The sequence below is a fragment of the Octodon degus genome, unplaced genomic scaffold (genome assembly GCF_000260255.1).
Source record: "Octodon degus isolate 3935 unplaced genomic scaffold, OctDeg1.0 scaffold00048, whole genome shotgun sequence".
Classification (NCBI taxonomy): domain Eukaryota; kingdom Metazoa; phylum Chordata; class Mammalia; order Rodentia; family Octodontidae; genus Octodon; species Octodon degus.
The window spans coordinates 11,830,463-11,844,466 of NW_004524624.1; the positions used below are offsets into that span (position 1 = coordinate 11,830,463).

General features: G+C 39.7%; 1 protein-coding gene and 2 pseudogenes across 1 annotated transcript in view; 1 reads left to right on the plus strand and 2 right to left on the minus strand.

Moving 5' to 3' along the window:
• The window catches only part of Eml6 (echinoderm microtubule associated protein like 6), a 275,911-nt gene that overhangs the window by 82,160 nt on the left and 179,747 nt on the right, over positions 1–14,004 (plus strand). The gene's annotated exons all lie outside the window — the stretch shown is intronic.
• Positions 2,458–2,996, minus strand: LOC101565622 (annotated as a pseudogene).
• Positions 3,517–9,022, minus strand: LOC111817062 (annotated as a pseudogene).

Below are 14,004 nucleotides of genomic sequence, written 5' to 3' on the forward strand. Positions count from 1 at the left end.
GACGCCCTAGTGTAGAGTCAGGTATTGAAGAGGACCTTGCTGCATGTCCCAGCCTTAAGGTGGGTATGCTTGTCTTTTTATTTGTGGAATAATAGAACAGAAGTGAAGCTGTTTCCCCATGAAACCACTTGTGTGGAACCAAAATGCAAAGGAAAATCAGTGACCTTGAATCACTCTTGTCTGCAGGGTTCTTGGCTTTCCAGGAGTGTTTTTTCATTTCTCTCTCTCTCTCTCTCTCTCTCTCTCTCTCTCTCTCTCTTTTTTTTTTTTTTTTTTGCAAAATCGGGGATTGAACTCAGGCCCTTGCCCTTTCCAGGGAAGCACTTATTCCACTGAGCCGTTTCCCCAGCCCCTGTTTTTTCATTTCCATGTAACATTTTTTTTTTCTGAATAAACTATTGCAAGAAATCAAATACACAGTTTTTCAAGACCAGTATTACAAACCTAGTTATTTCTTATTTGGTACTTAATTTGGTTAGAAAAGTGTGAGTCCTTATGAGTTAAAATGTTATGCCGTTACTTCTGTGGACAGCACTTTTAAAAGTTGGATTTTGAGGTGGATGATTCCACAGAACTATTAATATGGGAGGAAACTATTACTGTTGAAAATAAATGGCATTTATTGTGTTCTTTCTTGCCTATAGAATTTGTGCCATGAATTATGTGTATGAAGGATACTTACATCGTTTAATTTCTTTTAGCCGTCTAACTCTTTCAGAATCAGGAGCTGCATGTAGTTATTTACTCATTCAACAAGCATTCATTGATTATCAGGCAGTGCGCTGTTCCTGGTGTCACTAATGAAAAAAGATCCAAATCCTAATCTTGTAGTTAATGTTCTTTAAAAATAATGATACTTGGCGGACTTAGAGCTAGTGCTCCAGACAAGGCAAAGGAGAAAAAGGCAGTCATGGGTAATCACTTCAGTTTTCATTTTACACATCTAAAAATCATAGTAACTTATCTGTTACTTCTAAGGTTTTGAATTTTTTATTTGGTAATAATTTTAATAATTTAGTTTTTTTGATGAAGAGTCTTATCACTTATTGCTGCTATGGAGAACAACCGTGTCTCAGACCCCATGCTAAGTGTTAACTTTCGAAAAACGCAGTCCTCTCTTTCTTCAGAAGGAACACATACTCCCACATACAGAATCTTAAAAAACTTTTAATAGCCACTTATTCCAGAGTCCCAGGGATAGTTCCATAGTGACAGACTCCACACTGTTGAGAATCAAGGGGGAAGTATGGTCTTTCAGGTGGAAACCCAGGTGACAGGTAGTGGAGACACACACATCTTCCCACCCTCCTCCTCCTCTCCAAACTCGTGGAGCTACTGGGAAGACTATGACACACCCTATAAAAGGCAGACTTAAAAGGAACAGGGAGGAAAAGAAAGAGGAACAAATGAAAGGGAGGGGAGGTCCTGATAACCCTGATTAAAATAACGAAAGTATTTAAGTGAGAGTTGCTGAATTGCCACAGCAAGGCATCCGTAGTTACCACATTGGTCAGGGAGCATCCTTGGAAATAAATCATCAAAACAAAGTCAACTATTATTTATTTATTTATTTACTTACTTATGTGTTTATTTTGGAGGTGAGGCCTTTCTTTGTAGCATGGGCTACACGTGAGCTGGTGTATTAGTCTGGAACACAGTCAAACTTTGGGTGCACAGAAATATCCCTTTATGGCGACAGTTTCTTTGTAAGGTCAGGACCAAGTTAATTTCTTTTCTGTCTCACACTTACACCTGGGACTGTACCATGGTAATGAAACTTATGTGTTTGGAGCACATCAGTGCCTCCCAAAGAGCTATTTTAATCTGGCTTTACTAGAAAAGTTGAGCTTCAGTTTAACCTAATGCTTAGCCTGAGAAGTCAATGCTGTGGAGTGCTTGGGAGTAGAGTGCTAATAAAATAAACAATTTTCTAGGGTTTTCCTTTGTTTCATACCACCGTCAAGCCATTAAGGCTGCTCTGGCAGCACCAGGCCCCGGGTTAACACTTGGATTTAAGCATTTACTCTGGACAACAGTTGATGAACTGGTTGTACTAACATTGCCTTTGTCAGTGGTGTGGAGAATGCCTTGCGCTTTGACCCAGCCGGCTAGGGAGTTGGTAAATCAGAGATTAACTGCATGATGATCAAAGTACTGTGACAGCTATTAAGATTGTCATTTTAATGCATTTTTATAAGGCTATGCAACTGTGTAATTTTTTTATTTTATAACATTTGTATTAAGAGGAAAACTATCATTTCTAAACTGTAAATAATGAGATGAAATGTTAAAGGAAACATATTAGGCATCATATAGAGACAGTAACTCTTACATTTTCCCATTGTCATATCACTGGCTTAGTTATCTATCTTTTTCTTTCTTTCTTTTTTTTTTCCCCCCCCAGGGTGAACCACTTTATTTCAGCAGTGTAACAAGGGTCAGTCAGTCAAGGGGTGCTCAGGTTAGGCTTCAGGCAGCAGCCTCCATGGCAGCCTTTCTCTCTGCCAGCATCCTCTGCTTCTGCTTTGCCCGGCATTTTCTGGCAGAATAATAGGCTCCTAGGTCATTATAGCGGTCCTGGTAGGGCTCAGCCACCTGGGCAAACGGTTCGAGCTCCCTGGCACAGCTCTGCTTGTAGCGCTCTCCTTCCCTCTGCTGACAGGCCTTCAGTCTCTCTTGGATGATGCTGGCAATCTGTTGGTCAACTAGGTAGTCTCTTTTCTATTGCAGTTCAGCTTCAGACAGGCAGAGGACGCCTTTCTCCTGGCACTCTGTAATATCTGGCACACAGTGGTCCTGCCGGCGATAGTAATAGTATCTGTTCTTGGCATGCTGCCGCTCTACAAAATCTCTCACAAGGGTCCCAGGCTGATCCAGGAGGAGGTCGAAGGCCTTTGTAAAATAGGTGATGGGATTAGGAGCGATATCTGCTGCGAGGGCGCTGGGGTGTGGCGCGGGGGTTCAGGGTACACATCCTTGTCGTAAGGGTCCAGCATGGCTGTGGGGGTCCCACTACCAGTTACCACTAGCTCTCGTTTGGTTTTCTGAGACTGCCATTAGTTATCTTTTTTTTATTGCTGAGACAAAATAACTGGCACCCAAGGATAAAGAGGGAAAGGTTCATTTCAGCTTGCAGTTCAGAGAGCTTTTAGTCCATAGTCAGCTTCGAAGCAAAGGGGCATGGCAAGGGGGCATCGCAGAGGAGAGCCAGTCTATAGCAAAGCAGGCAGGCAAGCAGTGAAGCAGCAAACAGCAGCCTGCCTTCTTTCTGTCCCTTTTTATTCCATCTAGGCTCTAAGACTATTGTCACTTAGGCCTAGGGTGGGCCTTTCCATTACCCACACTCAGAATTATGATCAACCAGTTAGTGAACTAATCCAGAGCCACATATCCTTAAACCACCTGTAAACATAGCATGATCCAGCTACCTCTCAAAATACCCACCTCTAAGTAATGAACAAGCCATAACAATGGCCTGGAACAATCCATTGATAATATTCAGGCAAAAATAAGTCCTTAATAGGCAAACATTGTTGCATACATCACTTCTCTTTTTCTTTCTGCGCCTTTATCTTCTGTTGGAGTATCAGCTTTATCTTTCTTTATCTTTATCTTTATCTTTATCTTTATCTTTATCTTTATCTTTATCTGGATAGCTTTATCTTCTGGTGCTGTCTCTTGAGCTTGCTTAAAATTGGCCATAGCCTGATTATATTCTTTTAATCCTGCCCATCCTTGAGCTCTGTGATTGCCTCAGCATTTGGAGGGGCATTTGAAGAGCCTTCAAACAACTCTCTTGCTCCTTGCCAATTTGACCGCTTTAGTCAACAACAATATTTAGTCCACAGCTTACGGCCATGGGTTTTAACCTGGGTCTGGCTGCTTTCTCAATAAGAGCCTTTAAGTTACTCATGTACCTTAAAACCTTCAGAGTCTGCTTTTGGGAATATTCCCCAGTCATCACCTTCTTTCATTTCTGCATATTGTGCAAAAATGCATGCGGCAGGCTTTTTGCTCTACTTCCGCACTTTCCAGTATCCTTGTCATATCCATTTCTTTAGTTACTTGGTCAAATACTGCCTGTTTTCCATTCAGATTCAGGGTTGGAAGTGTTGTGATAAAGAACTGACTGTACATCATAAAGAAATACTAAAAGAGATATGGGGCATTCACTAACAAGGCCTGTAAAATGATCCGGGTTGGCCATATTGAGTTCTTTAAATCAGCTTCCTGGGTTCTAGGGCTGTGGAGCACATAGACACTAGATTTATAAAGTACTCATGGTTATTCTTCATCTTTAGAAAGGTTCTTATCAAGGTAGGATGATGATCCCATAAACAAGTTGCTTTTTTATTTTATTTTTAAATTGCTTTTTAATTATTTATTTGGTACAGGGCCTTGCTATGCAGCTCAGACTTGTAGTGATCTTCCTGTCTCAGCCTCCCCAGCACTGGGGTTATAGGCGTGTACCACCACACCTGGTTTCAGTGGCTGGCACAGCACACCTGGGGTTCTAGGACTGGCGCAGCATGTGGCATCAGGGATTGAACCAGGTCCTTACACTTGTCTGGCCGGTGCTTAGACTGCCGAGCTATCTCCTCAGCCCAACAAGTTTTATATGGTTTGCACAGATTTGTCAAAATGTGAATACTTATTGCCCTGTATGGGAGAAACCAGTATTTTTCGGGATGCCATGTTTTATTCCTCTAAGGACTTTTTTCTTTATTGTCACATTCATAATGTTGATACATGTGATTTCTCCATGTTGCAGAAAGCAGAAGCTATACCTACCACCAAATCCCCTTAATATTATACAGTTAACCTGTAGCTCTTATTTCTGATGTTCAAAGCCATTTTGGTTTTTCATTGTACATAGACATGTTGTCTCTTTAAGATGCTGCTGAAATTATAAAGAGTAATAAACAATGACAGTTAAAAAAAAGAAGAGAGCCATTTGTATTGAGGCCTGCATTTGTCATATTCAGTAAGTTCTTGTGGTCATGCTTATACATTTTCATCTTCAAAATTTTCAACACAAATACTTTCTTCATCTGTCCCATTATGATTTGAGAGGTTTTCCCCAGAATCATAAATTTTTTAATAATTTAGTGAAAATAATGTGTTTTGAAATGAAGCAGTTTCCAAGTTGTGAGTTCAGTGTCTTTTTCTCATGTACATAATATACAAAAATTTTCTGCAGTTTTGGGTGGAGTATCTGCAAACAATTCTAAAACAATTCAGCCAACCTTTGAGTGGGTAAGTCAGCCAAATTTCACGTGTATCTGCAGCTTTCCTCTGTTTTGTGAAAATAGCCTCTGAGATAAAATGAAAAAGCTCCTCTACCATCTAAGTCCTCACACCACCAAAGACGACGTAAAAGAGACTTGGGTGTTAGCATGGTTGGAGGGCTCAGCTTGTGGGGATGAATGTAACATCTTCATTTGCAGACATGGGGAGGCAGAATTCAGCCCCTTGTGCATGAGCAGCCACTCAAAGTCAAGTGGACCCTTCTTGGGGCAAAGCTGGTGATGGCTGTAACTGTGTAATTTAACAAAATCAGACCGGGCCACAAGTTCTCTTTGTCTGAGTCTTAAAATCTCAGGGGTATGATATGTAGTTAGTGACTTCTCCCTGTAATTTTGAGACTCTATTCCCATAGAGAACACTGTCTGAAATGTTTGAAAGAACAGTCTGAAGAAGTGGAAGTGAGGACTTCCTTTCATTTTAACAGCATTTTCAGGGTTCTGTGACTCGGGGTGTACTATACCATGGTTGTTTCACTTGTCTTCTATTTCCCAAATCCCTTGATATTGTAAACTAGTAAATTAAGACTTACCCTGAAAATGCTTGAATGCTATTCTACAGTAAAGGTAGAATGTTTCACAAGCAAGAAAGATAGAAATACTAGCAACGTTTTGCCATCTGGCAAAGTCATTGGACCAGATGGATTCACTAATGACTTCTCTAAAGTAGTTAATCAGACCTTACTGGAAGCACATGACTGGCATATTTAATTATCCTAAATTAACAGGACTTCTGCCAGATATAACCCTCAATGCTTGAGTCATGCTTCTTGCTTAAAGAAAAGAGTGATGAATAGCTCCGGAAAGCTGAGTTTCGCATAGACCCCTCTCATTAGTGAAACTTCTCATTAGCAAATTGTTGTGTTACAGTTTTAGGCAGTATTTCTGCTTTTGCAAAGAATGCACCGTGAGACTAGCCATGCTGATCAAATTCATTTTATCAGCAACAATTATGCTGATGAGATCATCTGGGGGTTGATAAAGCTGATCTAGTCATCAAACCTCCCTTCCTACTTCCTGCCTTTGGAAGATTTCTAAGCCACCAGATGCCTTTCTGTTGAGTGTGTATGTTCATTTTTGTTTCTCTAGGATAATCTTTGTTATTAGATTTAATTTTTTATTTATGTAAAAGCAACGTAGACCCACAATTCAAAAATTACAGAAAGCCTTATAATGGAAAGGGCTACTGAAGATTGAATTCAAGGCCTTCATCCTGAGCTACATCTTCAGCTCTTTTTAACTTAATTTATTAATTTTAATTTTTGGAGACAGGATTTCACTGAGTCACTAAGTTGCCCTCACTGGGCTCAAACTTGTGACCCTCCAGCCTCAGCCTCACTGCTCAGCCCTGAGCATTCACTGCCTTACCTGGTTTCCAATTTACTTTTCAAAAGAATGCTTTCAATTACTTGTGATTCTTTCAATTATCTTAATTAACTGAAAGAATACTTTGAATTACTTTCTCTCTGATGGTTAACTCCACATCTCAAAACAGTATTATTGCTGATTATTTCTTTTTATCTACTGTAGACAAGATTGATTGTCTCTTAATATACATGAGGATGTAACTTACTGTTATGGCTTGTGTCTAAATGGTCCCCTAAAGTCTCATGCAGCCATAGGTTGGGCTTTTCAGAGGTTGTGATACTAGGACACTAATATGAAGGGTGTGAGTGCCACCTGCCCTAAGAGTGCGTAGCCTGGATAAGATAAAGGAACTAAGGAGGGTCAGTTGTTGTACTTTGCTTACTTGTTTTGTCTCGTGTGTGCCATGAACTGTTTGTCCTCTGCCATGTCACCCTGCCTTGAAGCCAACCAACTATGGACTGAAACCTCTACAAATTATAAATCCAAAAAACCTTTCCTACTTCAGCTTGGTGTTGGATATTTTGTCTCAGCAATGAGAAAAGTAAGACATTTATATGTAACATTCTTCTACCCCCTATCCTCTCTCCAAAAGGTTATTTTTGCTTTGAATAATAGGGGCCATCAAGTAGAGACAATATCTCTGTCTTAGTTACTTTTTCCTCATTGCTGAGACAAAATAGCCAATGCTAGGCGCTGGGGAGATAGCTCAGTAGAATAAGTGTTTGCCTGGCATGCGCAAGGGCCTGAGTTCAATCCCCAGTTCCAGGAAAAAAAAAAAATCTAATGCCCAACATTAAGGAATAAAAGATTTATTTGGCTCACAGTTTGTGGAGCTTTCATTCTATAATGAGCTGGCTCCAAGGCAGGATGGCCTTGGTACAGGGATAAAAGTTCATAGCAGTGGAAAACAGCAAAAGCAGTAAGAGCAAAATGGGAGGAGCGAGAGAACTAGCCTCTTTCTCTACCTTATATTGTATGCAGGCTACTCACTCCAGGACAGTGTAGCAGTCACACCCTTAATCCCAGCATTGGACCATGAATCAATCACAAACTCTGGAAGCCAGCCCTATGACTGCACGAGGCTTCGGGAGACAGCTAGACACAAACCATAACAGTCTCTTAGTTCCTAACATTGTATGAAGATATTAGCAGCCTAAATATTCTGAGTGATCTAGGGTTCTTTAACTCAGTAAAACCTTTTTGAGATTCATCCATGCTATTTGTTAGTAGTTCATTTCTATAAGATTTTGTTTTGTTTCCTTCACTTGTACAATTTAGCTTTTACTTTGTGGCCCATATGAGAAAAATTTGTGTATGTTGGAAGCTAAGAGTTGAGGTTTTTTTTTCCCTATATGGATATCCAGTTATTTCTAGCATTTAAAAATTTTTAACTGATACACAAAAATATAAAATTCATACATATTAATGGGGTACCATGTAATGTTCAACACATGTGTATGTTTTATAGTGTTTAGTTCCAATTCCATATAATGGAAAATTGACCTTTTCTCATTGAGTTACATCACACTTCTATTGAAACCAGTTGACCATGTAGTGTGGGTCTATTTCTAAATTCAGTTTTGTACCATTAATCTTTAGGCATCCTTATACCAATATTATACTGTCTTAATTCTGATGCATTGTTATAAGGACTTTGGCAGAGCTTCCACCTTCTATTACCACTTGGTTCTCACATTTATTGATTTCAGATTCCCTAGTGTTGTTATTCATGCCTGGACTGGCTTTTCAACCCCTGCCCTTCTTGAGTCAGATGCTTTCTCCTCAGTGTGAGTCTTCAGATAACATCTTGCCTGTTGCATGTGGTTTTTACCATTTTGATTTTGAGCAAGTGGTCTCACTTTTAAATTTTGGAAGCTAGTTCACTGCCATTGTCTGAGTCTTCCTGGCTTAGAACGTCAATTCCAAGCTTAGAATGTAGGGTAGCTGTCACCTGGCTGTGCCACATGGCAGCTAATTAATATCAGCTATTTGCACTCACTAATTGGAGCACTACTGCATTAATCACTGTTTTAGGACTTATTAAATCTATGTAATGCCTTCTTTGAGGTAGATAGCATTATTCATTATTCCCATTTATGGACAAGAAACTGAGGTCCAGAGAGACTGAGTAGTTTGATGAACGTGATATATAAGAAAGTATTTTTGCCAATAAGTAGAGGGGACATTCTTCCCTGATGGACTAGAAACTGTTTAACCAGATGCTCAAGAGAAAACAAATCTATGCAGATCAGAGTTGCCAGGCCCACCTGGAAGGTGAAGCCCGAGGTCCCGGTGCCAGAGGTAGTACTGCTGGGTACTGCTGGGTACATCAGTGGGACTGCTAGGCACATTTCTAGGGACCAGGGCCGAAGCGCCAGCACCACTGCACGAGGATTCTCTACTGCCAGGCCACTGCATTCACATGATGTTCTCATATCATAAAATTTACAAATAATAAAGTGCTACTCTTATAAATTCTACATAGGCAATTAATTTTTATAGAATGCTTTCATTGATTTTTCTCAGAACTTGTGTCTGTAATTAGCCTATGATTGAAGAATAAATGCTAGATTACTTGTATTAATGATTTTATTTTTATAGGATAAATTTTAATACCAATTGTTAGTGTGAATAACGACAATGTGCAGAATACTAATATGATAAATTTTTGACAATTATTAACAAAATTATATACATTTTTTGCAGTTTTATGTCACACATTTTGGAACATCAGCTCAGCATTTATTAAAAAGAGTTTCAAGTTATACATTAAATAATTTTGGGGGATAGTAATAGTTGCCTGACATATACACTTAGCTTGATCATGCAAAGCATTGCCATTAAAAATGTCTTCCAAGAACTCAAATTGTTTTGAGTAGTGTTGTGAACTAAAGAAGGCAAAGACTTGTGCTAGATTAATATATACTAGATTTATATATGTTCATATGTTAGACTTATGAAAGTTACATCTGCATATTAAACACAAAGAGAAATAAATAACTTTGATTTAATATATGAAATACACTTACATTGTTAGATGTTGATGCTTTTGTTTCACACAAGTATCCAGGGAAGCAAGTGAAAAATCATTAGAACTGAAGGACAGTAAATACATTGTGTTTTCTAATCCCTTATGTTGTGGAATATCTAGAGCCCATATTTTCCCCAATTCCTTTTTTTCCCAAAGTATTTAGTACTGGGTCTACAGGGTCTCACTACACAGATTGAACTCGTAGTGATCCTCCTGTTTTCAGCTTCCCAAGTGCTGGGATTGCAGGCATGCACCACCATGCCCAGTCTCAGTCACAGTCTCAGAGCGCCCCACCTGGCATGGCATGCCAGGGAGATTATTGTATGATGCAGAAAGGAAGTCAGTGGCTGGTGTAGCTCAGGCCCTGAGCATGTATGCTTCTAATCTGAATTACACTTGGTTGATAGTCCTATTTATGTTAAATAGATAAAACAACTATAGGCATTTGCTAATGATATGAACCACTTCTTTAACTGTAATAATGTTTCAACACAGTTTGTAATTTTATTCCCATTGTAACAGCTACAAGTGGACACGCATTTAAATCTTCATATTTCTTAAGTCTAGAACTCAACAAAACAGTAAACCAAGCCCCGACTTGTGGCCTTTGATGGTTACCCTGATAGAAATAATCTGTTTTGGCTGATTTCAAGCTAGCAGGGTGTTATGGTTTGTGTCTCGTTGTCCCCCCAAAGCCTCATGTAGTCATGGGGTGAAGACTTCTAGAGTTTGTGTTAACTCATGATCCACTGGGATTATGTGTAATCCAAGGCTGGGATTATGGGTCTTAGTACTGCTGGGATTACCCATAGGTGGGTAAATACTGGGAAGTACCCATAGGTGTGAGTACTTCCCCTACCCTGGGGCAGGTGATTTGCATTACAATGTAAGGTGGGAAGAGAAGCCAACTGCTTGAGCTGCTGCTACCCCTCCCTTGCGCACTTGCTCTGTGCCGCCACCATGAAAGGTTGCTTTCTGCTGTGTGCTGCTCTGCCTTGGAGCCAGCTGAGTATGGACTGAAGCCTCCAGTAACTGTGAGCTAAATAAACCTTTCCTTCCTTCATTTTGAGTGTCGGGTATTTGTCCCAGCAACGAGAGAAGAGTAACTAAGACACAGGGTGACATTGAAAGTGGAGTTGGGAAGAGAAGAATTAAAATGTCATTCTGTAATATTCCTGCCTTCAGAGGAGATAGCAGTAGAGAACCTCCAGATAACAAGGGATGGTTAAAGGTAGTAAAAGAAAAATGAAGCAATGAGTTTTGAGCAGATTACTTTTGTTTAAACAGTTTATTATGAGTGTATATACCTTAATTTTTAACACTTAACTGCTTAGTATTGGTTTGCAAAGTTGTTGAAATTTCAGTTTTTGCTAGAAATCTAAATTGGCCCCTGTGCATCAGTGAAGCAAGCCTCCTCTGCCTACTGGCAAGCGACTGGAATCTGAATCTCTCTTTAATGTGCTATGAAGATATTCTGAGAATACAGTGCTGTACCAATACAGGTACGCAGTGCTCTCAGTATGTAAGATACTATATTCCTTTATTTTTAAAATCACATTAGTTCTCATCAGATGCATCACTGATGATGCTTGTTAACAAGGCCAATTTGAGGAGTGACCCTGCTCAATGCTGGATCATACCAGTATGTTGCGACTTATGCAGCTTAGGAAAACGGAATGGATTCTGGTGGCCTGAGTTTCTGTTGTTTTTAATTCATGTTGCCCAGGCCCACCTGGAAGGTGAAGGCCAAGGTCCCAGTCCCAGAAGTGGCACTGCTAGGCACGTCACTGGGACTGCTAGGTACGACCCTAGGAGCCAGGATCGCAGCACCAGCACCCCTGCACAGGCTTCTTTACTTCCAGGCCACTGCCTTCACATCGAGGCTTCCCTGCTTGCTGTGCCTGTACATGTACATCCTTTGGCCAGGGTTGCTTCTCCTGTACCCTGCAGAGTAGCGGCCCATTCTGCCCTCATAGTCCAGCCCAAGGACTGATCCATCTGTGCCTGCAACACTGCAAAACTTTGCTCAGGGAAGGGAGAGAGAAGGCTTCATGCTTCCCTGATAAAGGTAATGCTGAGAGAGTCCCTGAAGCAGTGGGCAATAATGAAGTGTCATAAAGTAATGTTAGACCATGAACATTTACTAAATCCTGAAATTGGAAGAAGTAGGCAGATATAGTCTTTTGCCTCATGGAATCAAGAGTGGTGAGTGTTGATTAGTGGGTTTTTTCCAGCGTCCTAAGAAAGACTACCCCTTTCCATGACCCCACTAATCTTCTCTCCTGCTTAGTGTATTTGGAAATCTTCCTGATTTCATCTGACATGAAAATAACATGCTTTTGGCTTCCTGGCATGCTACAGAAATGAATCAATTTCTTCTCCCAGATAGATAATGAAAGTCCTGCTCTGCAGTGCTTTCTATTGCTATGGTAACAGAAAATGGGATTTCCCAATGGAACTAGATTTATACACACAGAGAAAAGCAGTTCTTTCCAAGCTTGATCCCTTCTTTGTTGCTATGTGTACAATATAAGTGTAATAAACTGAGTACCAAAGGAAAAATAGAATAATACCAAACCTTTCTGTGTGGGTGTGGAATGAGACTTCCATTTTATTGAAACCCTTGGTGAAAGGGAGTCAATTTTAAAAGTTTCAATATTGTGACATTGCTGCTGTAACTATAATAGTTGGTAAAATGTGCACAAGTTTTCACAGGTAGGGTTGGATTTATGAACTCTACATTGGAAGATAAATTGGAAATATAAATAATATCAATACTTCCAGTAAGAGAAAGCATCATGGTGAGTAAGACAAAAAGAAGCGTTGGTTTTGTGTAATGGCGGTGCTTTCTGCTTGAATAATTTCCTTGATAGTTTGGTCATATCTCATGAAATATAATTGCATGCTCAGGATGTAATGCTCACAGTTATATCACAGTTCCTTAATTAGATACCAAGGTACAAATTTTGTGAGTCAGTCTAAAGGCTTTATTGTAGGTTGGCTTCTCTAGGTTCAGGCACTCTGCAGAAGAAGCAAGTGCAATTTTAAAATATATGTATAAAAGATTTAGACTTCACTTTATAAGAGAAATGTTCATAAGAACACCTTTCATTTAAAATGCTAATGAGGGCCAGCCAGGTAGCTCATCAGACTAAAGTGCCTGCTTAGGCAGACGCAGGGACCAGGGTTCAATCCTGGGCTCACTGTGCCAGCCTTACCCCCAGGGCACACTGAGATGTTGATCGAGACTGGGTGTGGTGGTACGTGCCTGTAATCCCAGCACTTGGGAGGCTGAAAACAGGAGGATCACCAGGAGTCTGATCTGTGTAGTGAGACCCTGTAGACCTGGTACTAAATACATTATTAAAAAATAATAAAATAAAATACTGATGAACTGAAATTCCAAAGATGTTTTGGCATTAGACAAAAGCATCCCTCTCAAGAGGACTTCTTAAGAAATTTTTGAGTTCATAAATGTAGACATATGAGAAGATGGGACTACTGCAGATACCTTGACATAACTTAAAACCCAGTAAGCGAACACTCCTGCAGCTTCACCATCACTGAAACTTTAAATTATGCTCTTGCAAATCAGTGATTAAATTTCATAAAGTTTAATTTGAAATTTCTTTTGAAGCGTAAGAGGTGCTGTTGAAGCATGACAACTTTGAGATAAAAGTAAATCTCGGCCTCGTTCTGGGAAATGCACCAATTCTGTCACTGTCTCAGAGTTTCTGGAAGTCGATGGGAAAGAAAGTGACAGTGAAATGAATCAAGCTTGTTCTCAGTCTCCCATGCTGACATGGATCTGAGTAAACAGTAATACCAAGTCACTGAAAGCAATCATTTTGCTTGTGAGGCAGAGGAGTGATACTTTGGGCTCATCAAAAGAAAAATGGCAAACTTTGTTAATATGCTGTGTAGGCAAAGAAGGAACCTAAAAGAAATGGGTGCCTTGGACTGAGAAGAGACAATCTTAAGATAGGCATAAAGTGAAAATTTTAAATATTAACTGCTATTTTCAAAAAACTGATGGAAATCAATACTACAATCATCTCAACTCTCCTATCTTTTCTCCTTTCCCTCATCTTCATTGTTTATTCCTTATATTCAGTTTCTTTATGTTTTACATTTTACTATATCTATTATGCCTTTCAGATTTCATTTATTGTTTCATGTTCTTACACTAGGGAAACAATATGATATTCACACATGTGGATCTGACTTATTGCACTTATGAGTGTAGCCTCTAGTTGTATCCATTTATACATAAAGGCCTCAAGTTTTTATTTTTTATTTTTT